This window comes from Cyrtonyx montezumae, unplaced genomic scaffold (genome assembly GCF_038088225.1).
Source record: "Cyrtonyx montezumae isolate F1298 unplaced genomic scaffold, pur_monq_1.0 scaffold_36, whole genome shotgun sequence".
Classification (NCBI taxonomy): Eukaryota; Metazoa; Chordata; class Aves; order Galliformes; family Odontophoridae; genus Cyrtonyx; species Cyrtonyx montezumae.
The window spans coordinates 5,133,405-5,146,574 of record NW_027072041.1 but is presented as its reverse complement, the minus strand read 5'-3'; positions in this window follow the sequence as shown (position 1 = coordinate 5,146,574).

Below are 13,170 nucleotides of genomic sequence, written 5' to 3'. Positions count from 1 at the left end.
AAAGAATAGATCAAATTTTTGGAGATTGATAGAAAATGATTCCACTACTGTTATGCTACTGTTATTTTCTCTACAATTAAAGCAGTCACATTTTCATTAATCATTTTTAGACCGTGGATCAGATTTTGTTGCTATTTGTGAGAAGGCAAATCTAGACCAATCAGATGAACAAAACCAGCTAAAGGCAAGCATTTTGGCAGTTTGTACTGAAATCAGAATTTCATCACTCTTGCAGATTAGAGGGCTAGATGCCTACTGTGAATATAAACTGGGTCCTCTATGATAGTATAGAGACTAACTGAATAATGGATCAGCAAAACACTAAGAAAGTCATAGCACAGCCCACATACTGTCAGCAGTTCATCTACCATAACATATTAAAGGAATAGACCTTCAAATATTTTATTGGATTATTGGATATTGGAAGACACTGTGCCACTGACTCAATACCTTATGCTTCCTCTAGCTGACCCTGAGTTGCAGCACCAGTTGTGTATGCCAGCATGACAGAAGTACTTGAGGTAGGTGTAAATATCTCAAGTTATGTACTTTGTAGTTGTCCAACTAAATAGAAATCTCGGATGATATTTTCTTTATCTATGCTAACCCTGAAGGCATCATTATTTTCTCTCTCCTTTCTTCCTTCCTTCCTTCCTAATTCCTTCCTTCCTTCCTAATTCCTTCCTTCCGAATTCTTTCCTTCCTTCCTTCTGAGTAGGCTTATTGTCTGATACTGCATAATGTCATACAGAAGTGTTTGCGCCTGAAAGGATCATGATCAAATCTTAATGACATTTTCATAAGACTTTATTACTTCTGCTTTTGGTGGCACCTGGTGTTCTGGGTACAATAAGGACCAAGCTGCTGTTTGCTGGCTGCAGGAGTGGCTGGCAGATAAGTGTGTCATTAGGGGAATCTCTCCAAATAGCACCATCCACACCAATATGTAACATCAAGTCAAACACGCAAGGAGTAATGATTTAAAATACATATCATTTTGAAAGGTTTTGATGAAGTAAATTATAATGGCTTTGGAGGAAAAACATACAAAAAAAATCCTTGGCACCATTTTCACATTTCATTCCTTACAGTCCTATTTCAAGCAACATTGAAGACAGGTAGCAGATGTTATTAGTTTTCCCTTTCCTGCTTGGCAGCTCTATCCTGTGGTATGTGCATACACACACACACACACATGCACAGGTATATTCTGTGCATATTTGTTCACTCCTTTAGTATAGCTGGTGAAGTGAAAAAATCTGTGCTTATTACACTACATTTTCACTCCTCCGAAAAACATTCTGTATATAAGTGTATATCTCAGTGATATGTTAGACTCTATTATGGGATACTGATATTTTACCAGCGATTCAAAAGAAAGATGTGAAAGCTCCAGTAGTTTTTTTATTTTTCCTTTCGTCAATTTAAATCTACTCACTAGAAATCTTGCACAAAAAGCAGTTTCTCTGTGTTAACTGCTTCACTATAAAAAATGAAACATATTCACACCATGCAGTATTTGTGCCCAAAGACTGAGATACAGCTACATCCTGCCACTAAAATTATATATAGATCCATTGAGGACAAGCTTCTTGTGTGTTAAGCTTTGGTAAATCTGATTTGTCTATGTTTAAAGGACTGGGTCTATTTCAAAGTTTCTCATCATTAACGATGAAAAGAAAACTGTTCCTTAGAGCCAATTTTTCTGTTACAAGATTACATACATTTTCTGATTCCTTTATGACAGGATTAAAAGATCTTCTTGATAATGTATGTATATCATATACAAAGCCCTAGAGTTTCTTTTGCTCTTATTTGTAAGGAGAGATGAAAGCAAATGCAAAGATGAAATATAGTCAGGCTCTCCCTGACATGTATTTACAATTTTTCATGCCAGGAATTGGTGTACAAATTGCATTACTGCAATGCCCTATTATCAACTTCATAGCACGCAGCCCCTTTGACATGGGGAATGATGTACAGGGCAAGCCAAGAAACTAGCTATCCTGGAAAGAAGAGAAGAGATCCTCCATGTGACCAGACGTGGCACTTTTGGTCCTGAGATTTAAGACTATTATATGTATTCTGTATATGCATTGGAATTACATCATTTGTGAACATAACAGACAGTTAATTAGTCCACATCTACAGATGTTTTACTTCAAAACCTATCACAGATTCTTCTTGGTTGTCTGACACAGTAAACTGTTACTTTACTCTCGTCTTTAAGACAGGAAGTTTATGTATGTTTGTCTCACTACTGATTTTAAGAGGTTTTCTGATTTGAGTGCAAACCAAGAATAGTAGAAGAACTGAGTCTCCCAGCTCTGGACTCCCTTCTGAAACTTAGGCTGGCTAGACAGCAACTGAAAATTATTGCTGCTTGGTGTTCCACACAGTTTTGCAGGAAACTCTTTACAGTCAGATGGCGTAGTGGACAATTTGCTCAGTGAGGCCAGGAGATGAAGGAGGCAGCGTCATGTCTGCTGGTGTTTTCTGTGCTTGTTCCTTGTCCACATTCTCCAATCTCTAAAGCTTCAAGTGAGATGATTAGGGAGCACACACTGCCAAGACGAGCAGCAATAAAAGAGAGCAGTCTTATGACTTGCGAGCAGTTTTATCTTTCCCTCTGAACAGAAAACAGAAAGGTGAAGTCCTCTGGTATGTAGTTCCTCTTCTCTTCTGAGAACCAGGTACTCAGAAAACAGGCAGTGCATGGAACTGGAGCATTAAGTTCCAGTGCTTTACATGATGTTATGATGTGGAATATCCATACCAAAAAATCATAAAACAGTGACACAGTTCCATACAGGAGATGCATTTTATTTACGTCCTTTTCAAGTGATTTCTACTCTACCCTCCTCACTTGCATCACAAAAATTATTTCATGACCAGGTAGAACACTGAGTTCTGAATTAAAAACAAAAAGAATCAGTTATGACGTGAGATTTATGTCCAAACATAAGAGCTTTAATTTAGGCGCTTCACCAAATCGGGTGTAGTGAAATAAGAGGTTCCTATTCTTCTCAGAGACCAACAGAATTAGACAACTGTCTAATGTCTGGATGCTGGAGTCAGAAGACTACTTTACTAACTCCAAGCTACAACAGCATGATCAAAGTGTGTGACAGTGCAGTTAAATGCCAAGGCATCTAGACAATGTAAAATCAACTGCTTTATTGAACTAGTACTTTATAAGTGTGTCAACACTTCCTTGTTCTGCAGAGTGATGTTATACATTAACATGTCTGGAGGGTGCTGTTGGCTAGCTCAAAGTCATGGAGGAAAGAGCTGGAGAAACAGTTCAAAGAAAAAAAGATAAGTTTTAACTGGAATGTTTTTAAGATCAGTCACCAAAGAGCATTCCAGTATTCTCCTGGGATCAGGCCTTCGTAGATTCCTCTGCCTACATGTTCAATTCCTCTATCTTCCTGGGACCAAATCAAACCCATTCTGAAATGGGAGGAATGCTGTTGGCAGTTTCTTGTAGGAGAGGAACAAATGCATCACTGAGTAAAGCACAGACTTAGGCCAATAGCTATTCTTTGCATTTTCTTTCATCCTCAAAAACATTTTGGATAATGTAAGAAAATCATAACTTCTTTTTAAAACATGCATTGTGGTGGGATTATGTCTTTATAAAACATTCCATTTGAAGATTAGAATTTCCATATGAGATATACTTCAGATAGCACTACCAGACCATCAACATGTTGTTGTGTTAAACCGAAAGTGTGTTTTTTTTTCTACTGAGTTATACCCAGTGGTTTCACAAACTCCACTTAGTACAGTCTGACTTAAGCCCTGTTGGCCCTTGGACAGTTGCAGATGTTGATATTATTCCATAGCATCAGTTCAGACACTGTGATGTACTTCAGAGCCAGAATCAGAAGTGTAGATGATCAACATTTTTGAGCCCTAGAGAAATGAAGGTGAAAATGATTTACATTGTTCTTGCTGGCTTTTTATTATGAAAACAGATGTTGGAGTTTTACTGGCTAAAATAATCAGCTACAGGGCTGGTAGGTCATCAGCCCTACTTTCCCCATCTAGTGCTACAATTGCAGAACAAAATGTACATTCCAGAAATTACAAGTTTTATTGGATATGCCAAAAATAGCATCTAGAGAATAAGTGTATAAATGGGGGGAGTGGAAAAAATCATGATAGCTTTGCATGATGTTGCTTAGAACGCTACATTTTGTAAATCTACTCTGTCTTTGTGCAAAACACAGAAAGTCTTTCTCATGGAGGAAGAAAAATTGGAAAAAGAGGGATGATGTTTTAGAATAATGGATGTCACACAGTGTGTAGCAATACTTGCTAGCTTTCCAACACAATTTTTGTCTTTTATGAGGTAATAGTTGAATATTCTTCTTTGAACTGAAAAAATTGAAAAACAGAAATACGGAAGTGATGCTGAAGATGAAGTAAGGCAATCAGAGAAAAAATTAGGGCTATATAACTCCTTTTCCTGCTCTGAAATTATCTATAACTCCTTGTAGAGAATTCTTACTTGTGAGGTACCATTAAAGATATTTAATCTGTTGGTTCAAACCACTTGGGATTTTTTGTTTCTGTATTTCAGAAAAAGCTGAAATGTGGTCGACAGGCAAGGAATATGAAGACACCTATTGAGATAACAGGGGAGAAGTGAATGAAGAGCAAACTGCAACTGTGAAACAGAATGATTGAGTGACTGCAGTTGTAGCTGCCTACTTTGGAGAAGCTGATGTTAGTTAAAATTAGTTTACCTAAGAGATGATACTTAGCTTGTAAATGCAGTTGAAGGTAGGAGGTAAGGCAAACAAGAATGAGATTAGTGAAAAATTTATAATGTCACTGCAGGTACTGATGTCCTTCTGACATTTAAGGGGACTTAGATTCATAAATACATTAAAATTCCTTTTTAAGTTTTTTTTTTTTTTTTTTAATTTTGTTTTCTAAAGAATAGAATAATGGGAGTTGAAATGCCCTGAATTCCTCTCTAAGTTCAGCTTCAGACCATTCTGAAAAATTTTCCCAGATAGTATATGGGCCTGCAACTGATAGTTCACATAAAGTTGCAATGTATACATAGCATGTACAGTGCAAATTGGAATGAACTTATCGATGGATTAAACTTACCTCTAATGACTGTCTTTACTTGTAGGAAATGAGCAGGGCTTTTTTTTTTTGTTTGTTTGTTTGTTTGTTTGTTTGTTGTTTTTTGTGCAAGAGGCACTGAGCCAGAAAAAATAGTTTGGTAATGAAAGGTTATTAGTACTCTTCAGAAAGGAGAGAGGTCAAACTACTTTCCAGTTATTATTCTGCTAATTTCCTGATCATGCAAGAAACTGTTTGCTGAGACAAAGAAGTTAGTGTGCACGTTTGTGACACAGTTCATAGCCACATTTCTCCCACTCTGGGCTTAAGCTGTGAAAGCTTTTATTTCTGTCTTGGGTAAGAAAAATCTGCAACATATTCCCTTTGAGAGTGCAAAACTCAAACTGAATATCATCTTCCCGATCATCCCTTATAAAAGACCCTCTGAGGAAAATCTCAAGAGCTTCAGTTATCATCTTGCAATTAAAACCCTGGCCTTGATGTGCTCAGAGCACTTGTTGCAAGTGTGAGTGCAACCACTTTTGAAGCAGTTAGATTGCACCTGTCAGAGCTAAGACTGAATGGCAGTTCACTGGCACCCGTCAGAGTATAATTACAAAGAGCTGTGATGTTGCTGTCTCTGCATTTAAATGGAAGGTAACAAGTTCAAGTGGCTGACAAATTTTCTGGACTCAAGCAGCAGCCATAAATTTTCGTTGACAAGATGGAAATAAACTTTTACATCAGAAAGTAGTATTTCCACTTCTATTGTCCTCTCACATTACTTTCTGTCGTACATATTTTATAGGATCTCAGAATCAGGAAAAGACCACTAGTCCAACCACCAACCCATCCCAACTGTGTGCCTCAGTTCCACATTTACAAGTTTATCGAACACCTCCAGGGACAGTGACTCCACCACCTCCCTGAGCAGCCTGTTCAAATACCTTCCTTTCTGAGAGGGAATTTTTCTTAATATCCAACCCGAACTTGCCCTGACACAACTTAAGGCCATTACCTCTTGTCCAATCACTGTCACATGGGAGAAGAGGCCGATCTCCACCTTGCTGCTACCTCCCTTCACATAGTCCTAGAGAGTGGTAAGATCTCCCCTGAGCCTCCTTTTGTCCAGACTGAATAATCCCAGTTCCCTCAGCTACTCATTTGTTTGGATGTCCCTACTGCACTGCCAATAGAAATGTGATGAGAGAGAAAGAAAGCTCCTGTTGAAACAAACCTGCCTTGATCACCAATCATCTAAAAAAGACCCTATGGAACAGTGTGATACATCATGGGGTTTCCTTCACTGTGATCCATAAGGACATGAAATAACTATAGCCTATGCTCAGCCAGGCTCCCCATGGTTTGAGAGTCTCATAAGGAACTGATGTTACTGCCTGATCAACAGAAATATGCTCCATCTGTCTGTTACTGCTAGTGTATGTGGCATCTCCCAGAGAAACACAGCTTAGGGAAGTCTTTAGTAGGAAGGTCAAATGTATGTTCATTTAGCATCATGGAGGTAAATCCTAGACAGGAATGTGACTTATGACTAGTGAATTCAGAGGGGGCTAACAAGTTGGTTTGCTTTCCGAAATGTGTAGTTGCTGTGCAATGTGCATGATTCTTCACCACTTTCTTGCAACTGATATAACTCTGTGATGACTACAGTTGGCTATACTCTGTAAAGATGATAAATGTGGGACTTATTATTCTGCAGTTAAATTTTATCTGAAGTTTAGACTATTTAAGAAGATTTAGTGTTTTTACTCAGCAGTTTGAGGGGTTTCTGTGCAGTACTTCTTTTTATATATATGTGTTCTAATGCCTGTTTCAAAACAATCTGAATGTCGATCACAAACAGCAATAAAGTTGTTGTTAGAGGATCCCTGCATCTATTCAATGTAATTTGGGCTGGTTTTATATTTTTTCCCCTTTCAAGTAACTTGAGCTTGTTACCAGCAAATTCTGCAGAGATGAAAGGGTTGTGGCAGAAGGAAATGTGCAGGTGAGGTCCCTGCTCTTGTGGAGCTCCTTAATGCCAGTAGGAAGAACCAGGGCTATCAAAGCTGAGTGGGAAACAGGGCTAACCTGCCAAAGGGATCTGCAATGGAAGTTACACATGTTAGTGGCAGTTTGTAGTAACTCAGCAAAGCTTAGAAAGACTACGAATGCCTCCTTTATTTGTTTTTCTGTGTACTGAAAAAAAAACAAAAAGAAAGAAAGAGAGAAAGAGAGAAAGAGAGAAAGAAGGAAAGAAGGAAAGAAGGAAAGAAGGAAAGAAGGAAAGAAGGAAAGAAGGAAAGAAAGAAAGAAAGAAAGAAAGAAAGAAAGAAAGAAAGAAAGAAAGAAAGAAAGAAAGAAAGAAAGAAAGAAAGAAAGAAAGAAAGAAAGAAAGAAAGAAAGAAAGAAAGAAAGAAAGAAAGAAAGAAAGAAAGAAAGAAAGAGAGAGAGAGAGAAGAGAGAGAAAGAGAGAAAGAGAGAAAAGAGAGAAAGAGAGAAAGAGAGAAAGAGAGAAAGAGAGAAAGAGAGAAAGAGAGAAAGAGAGAAAGAGAGAAAGAGAAGAAGAGAGAAAGAAAGAAAGAAAGAAAGAAAGAAAGAAAGAAAGAAAGAAAGAAAGAAAGAAAGAAAGAAAGAAAGAAAGAAAGAAAGAAAGAAAGAAAGAAAGAAAGAAAGAAAGAAAGAAAGAAAGAAAGAAAGAAAGAAAGAAAGAAAGAAAGAAAGAAAGAAAGAAAGAAAGAAAGAAAGAAAGAAAGAAAGAAAGAAAGAAAGAAAGAAAGAAAGAAAGAAAGAAAGAAAGAAAGAAAGAAAGAAAGAAAGAAAGAAAGAAAGAAAGAAAGAAAGAAAGAAAGAAAGAAAGAAAGAAGAAAGAAAGAAAGAATGCAACATAGATGTCTACTGTGGGTGTTCAGCTGTCTCCATTTGGCATCTGAAATTCCAGACATTAAATTGAAGACAGACCTATGTGTGATGATGTGATTTCAGCACACTCTGAAGAAGTCTCTCTGTAAGGAAAAAGCATGCTGCGCCACAGCTTTATGTGGCCTATGTGGCTACATTGAAAGCAGTGGGAAATACCACCTGAGGGAAACTGAGGAGAAAAGTCCTGTTTTGCTTCCTGAAATAAATTTTATGCAGATCTCCGTTACTAGAATGAAGCTACAGATACACGTCCAGATACGTGTGTCCAGAGAAGGGCCACAAAAATGATCCAAGGGATGGAACATCTCTCCTATGAGGACAGGCTGAGAGAGTTGGGGCTGTGCAGCCTGGAAAAGAGAGAGCTCCAAGGTGACCTGATAGCGGCCTGTTCGTATCTAAAGGGGAGCTTCAGGAAAGAAGGGGAGTCAAACTCTTAATCAGGGTCTCTGGTGATACCACATGGCTTCAAGCTTAAAGAGGGTAGAATTAGGCTGGTTATAAGGAAAAAGTGTTTTACAGTGAGGGTGGTGAGGCATTGGAATGGGTTGCCCAGAGATGTGGTTGGTGCCCCATCTATGGAGACTTTTAAGGCTAGTCTGGATCAGGTCGTGGGTAACCAGAGCAAGCTGTGGATGTCACTGTTCATTGCAAGGGAAATTAGACTAGATGACCTTCAAAGGTCCCTTCCAACTCTACAGATTCTATGATTCTTTGATTACTAAATTTGCTGCCTATAGAAATTAAGAATTTGCTCAGTAACACACTGTACAACTATGAATTCACAATCAGCTGAAAATAGCCCTGGGGCCATCCTAGTAACTGGTTTCCTATGTAAGAGGCAGACATCTTGGAAGCTCGGCCTCAGGAGCATTGCAGAGGTTGCAACTCTTTTCAAACGGACATGGTGACTCCTGCCCAGATGTATGCCAGAGGCAGAGGCAAGAGCAGAGCGCCGAGCTCATGTCATTGCACTGCCTTCTGCACAGTACCTGATAAACTGTGATAGGAGTACCAATTACAATAAATGAAATCTATGTAATAAAATGTAAAAAGCAATCTTTAAAAAATTGAAAGTAATTTTTTGTTTGCATATTGTCAAGCATGATTCCTGTGCTTAACTTTTAAAATTCTACATATTGTTATGTTACTAATAGGGAAAAATATCTGAAATTGAAACCTAACTTTTTATATAGGAATGTTTATTCTTGAACAGAATTGGGTTTGCTTGTGTTATTGTTTACAATTGGTGATAGAATCTAAATACAAAATTAACTATTAAACTTTATTTAAATATTTTCATAAGGAAGACAGTACAAACAGAACTTACCATCAGAAAACTTTCTTAGACTGAGATTTTTCTCCTCTGTTGAGTTTTCTGGGCCAAATATGGAAACTGTGGTCTGCTGAAATCAAAGACCTGAGATCATGCTTCCCACATCTTGGCTAAATATGTTTTCAACCAGTTCTTTTATCCGTATGAAAGATAGTGTTCTGAAGTCTTCCTACTAGGATTATTTAGAGTAAAATAAATCCTAAAAACATTCTTTGTTTTCATTCTTATTAAATGAATTTCTTGTAACCTCTACCTAGAATCCCAAACTGTACAGTCATCTTCTTGTACTTTTGCCCAACCATACTTCTTGTTATGAGAATTTGGCTGTAGCCTTATCATTATGAAGCACTGTAGTTCATACTGAATATCTATCAAATGCATTAGCAAAATCTTATCTGACAAATCTTTAGAAGAAGGCTGACATTGTGATGGCAATACTAAAATTAATGTCTTAGTCCCCGTATTTTTAAGGATCCCCCTTTGTTTTAGACATTGATACAGAGGAATAGTTTTAATCAAATGAAAATTTATGTTGTGATCTGTTGTTGGAGAAGTGGGAAGTAACTGCTCTTGGGGAGAGACTTACGACTTAGCTTTTTTCATCTGGAGCTTATTTGCAAAGACTTTTGAAATCTCTACAGTGTGCACAACTGCAAAGATAGAACTCCATTGCCTCTGATAATTAACAACTTCAAGAGATCTCACTGGGCCAGCAACAATCTTTCTCTCTTTCTAACACATAAGTAAACTGGAGGAGAAAATAGCTGTAACACTACATGGCCATCTACTGATGGAAAACTGTATAACTTCTAAAAGATGCACAGCTGGAAGGAAAGGAGTATAGAGTTCAGAGTTGGTTAACATGCTTCTCTGAAAATGCCATCCTTCTCAGAATAAATTGTACAAAGAGCCAATAATGTTTAGTGAAGACTCCTACACTTAAATGCAGGCATAAAAAATGGATCAGAAGATTACTAGTCAGGATTTGTCCTCCTAGGAAAAATTACTGGTAGGGCTACATCAGCATAAATCATCCTGTGGATAATCCCTCACTGATATATGTGTGCTTGCATAAATTTCACTGATTTTGCTTTACGCAAGTGATTATGCCTTCAAGTCTCCTGTGGTAACATGACCTTAGAGGTAAGCACATAACTAGAGTAACTCTGATATAAAAATACTACAGCATTCCTTCTTCTTCTTTTTGTAATGTTAGAAGTTTAAACTGTGTGAAGAAAAAAAAGCTATGTGAGTGCATTTTCCTTTGTGAGGCTGTGTAGAAACATAGTAGCAGTTCTTTCTTGAGCCATTCTGCAGAATTGTTATTGCACGTAAAAATCAAGTCTGATATTGGATGCAGCCATTTCAGACAAGGTGAAGTACCATCTCAGGGGCAGATTATACCAGTTAGTGCAGGTGTTTAGGGATAATTCTTCTATGCTATTAAGGGAGGGTCAGGGACCTGCAGAAAGGAATTCATCTCTTTATGCCCTGCTCTATATGAACATCAAAATTATCTGCAAAGAAGGAAGAATCATAGAAGCAGGAAGAATTTAAATGCTAAACAGAAAATAAAGTTAAAAAAAAAAAAACCAAACACAAAACAAAACAAAACAAAAAACAATGTATGCTAGAGGTGAGAATATGCTACAACAGTCTGAGGCAACAAAGAAATAGCTTTCAACGATAATTAACTTGCTCCCCTAAGACTAGAGAAATGAAGTTTAACTTTACTCCTGGAAGTTGCATGGTTTGATCCTGTGTAAGAATTGTGCATTAAAGGTGACTTCTTACGTGTATATATGCACACATATATACATGTATATGTATGGGCTCCTTGCTAGCACAGTAACACAGGCACTTTCTTAAGTACTAGCATGATGCAGAAGTCATCTTGCCTATTTCTCCTACTACTGCTTTGTCCTGACATGTCCCTCAAGATACTTCAGTTAATTCAGGAACAGAAATAATTTCAGGGAGAGACATGAGCATATCTGCAAATGTATATATATACAGCTGTGTACTCAGAAAGCATACTGGAAGTTGCTGAGTATCACAGAATTGCAGAATGGTTTGGGATGGAAGGGTCTTTTGGAGACTATCATCTAGGAAAACAAAACAAAACAAAAAATAAAACCCTTCTCTTATTACTTTCATGCAGATTACTTTCCTTGTAGACAAACACTAATCTTCCTAAATGATTGATGTTATTTTACAGAAACAAAACAGAAATTTTGGTTATGATTCAATTCACAGGACAAAGTCCTGTTGGTGGCATCACACCCTCTGATATAAAGACGTTTTTCTTGTCTCCCTGCAGTGGGAGGCAGCTGATTTGTCATGAGAAGGAAATTAAAACACTCCACAAATTTACACTTTTTAATTTGTCCAAATTTCTCCTTTCTGCTGAACGAAATCACCTTGTTACATTTAGAACTGCCCACAATCTAAGTGATTTTTCTCTTGCCTTGAATTATGTCTGACCCATAATCTGCTTTGTGGTCATTTATTGCGTGCAATGAACTAACTAGACTTGAGTGGGAAATTTGTCCTGTATGAATGATGTAGATATTGTATTCAATTCACAGTTATCTAGTTGTTTCTTTTGCCAAGGTTTTTCATTCTGCATTGCTAGTTCCTGGTGGGAACCTCTGGTCCAGGCAGACAGCTCTTCCACGGCGTTACATTTTTGCTTTACAGGTGAATATAGGGTTAGTGCCATGTGGCTTGCAGGTAAGGATTTAAATCAACTTACAGGAACAGTAAAAAAAAATAATTATCTTGTCTGTCTTGAATAGCATGGAGAGGTTTCTTCTGAAATTACAAAGAGAAGGCTTTAGCTAAACTCTGTCTGACTTGGTCAAATTCAGAATTCATATAGCCAAAGATAAAACCACTGCTAGGAATCTTTGTTTAAGCAGGACCCTGTACCACTGCTGTCCTTATGCTAAGCCTTCACAAATTTCAAGTCTGTAGAGAAAATATTTATCAGTCATCTCTCAACAGGTACGAGTAAAATGCTCCCACAAACCTAAAACTGCTAAATCTCTCAATACTCAGGTTGCCTATTTAAATAAATATAATTTAAAATAAATATAAATATATTTAAAAATTAGTAAGATCATTTTTAAGCATAAAACCAAAACAAAATAATCAAACAAACAAGCAAAAAAAAAAAAAAAAGAACAACAACAAAAAAAACAGTGTTAAGATTTGAAAACTATAGTGGGCCAAGGTAGCATTTTTATGCACTGTGCCATGGCACAGTAACTTGGAGATCTCTCAGTATACAAACTTCAGATCCCTACTATGTCTACATCTAAAGAGCCTCATTAATTTCCATCCTTCTATGTGCAATAGAAGGAGAGGCACTTCATCAAGTATGGTACAATTACCACCTAGAGAGTGAAATATATTTTATTACAGAAAAGAAATTATCTGCCAATTCCATATCTTGCTATTTCTCAGAATTTAGGTTACTAGGCTTTTTCATATAAAAAGAGTATCATAACCTTAAATTAACACAAAACTGTTTTCTTTCTACCAAAAACTGGTGGTGGACTGACTATATTTTGTCAGTTTTGCCACATAGTAAGGATATCTCTCACTGATTGTGATTTATATTTTCAATTCTGTGATTTAGAAAATGAATATATTCACTGGTCTTACTATTTTGCCAAGATGAGCTTTTGCAATTTAGTTGTGGTCTATACATGAGCAAGAAACTTACACACAATCTGCTGCGTAACATGTCATAGTACATAGTGTTCCAACTTTTAAAGAGGATGGTTATATCCTGAAGATCCAGATATGCTATTCCATTATACTCT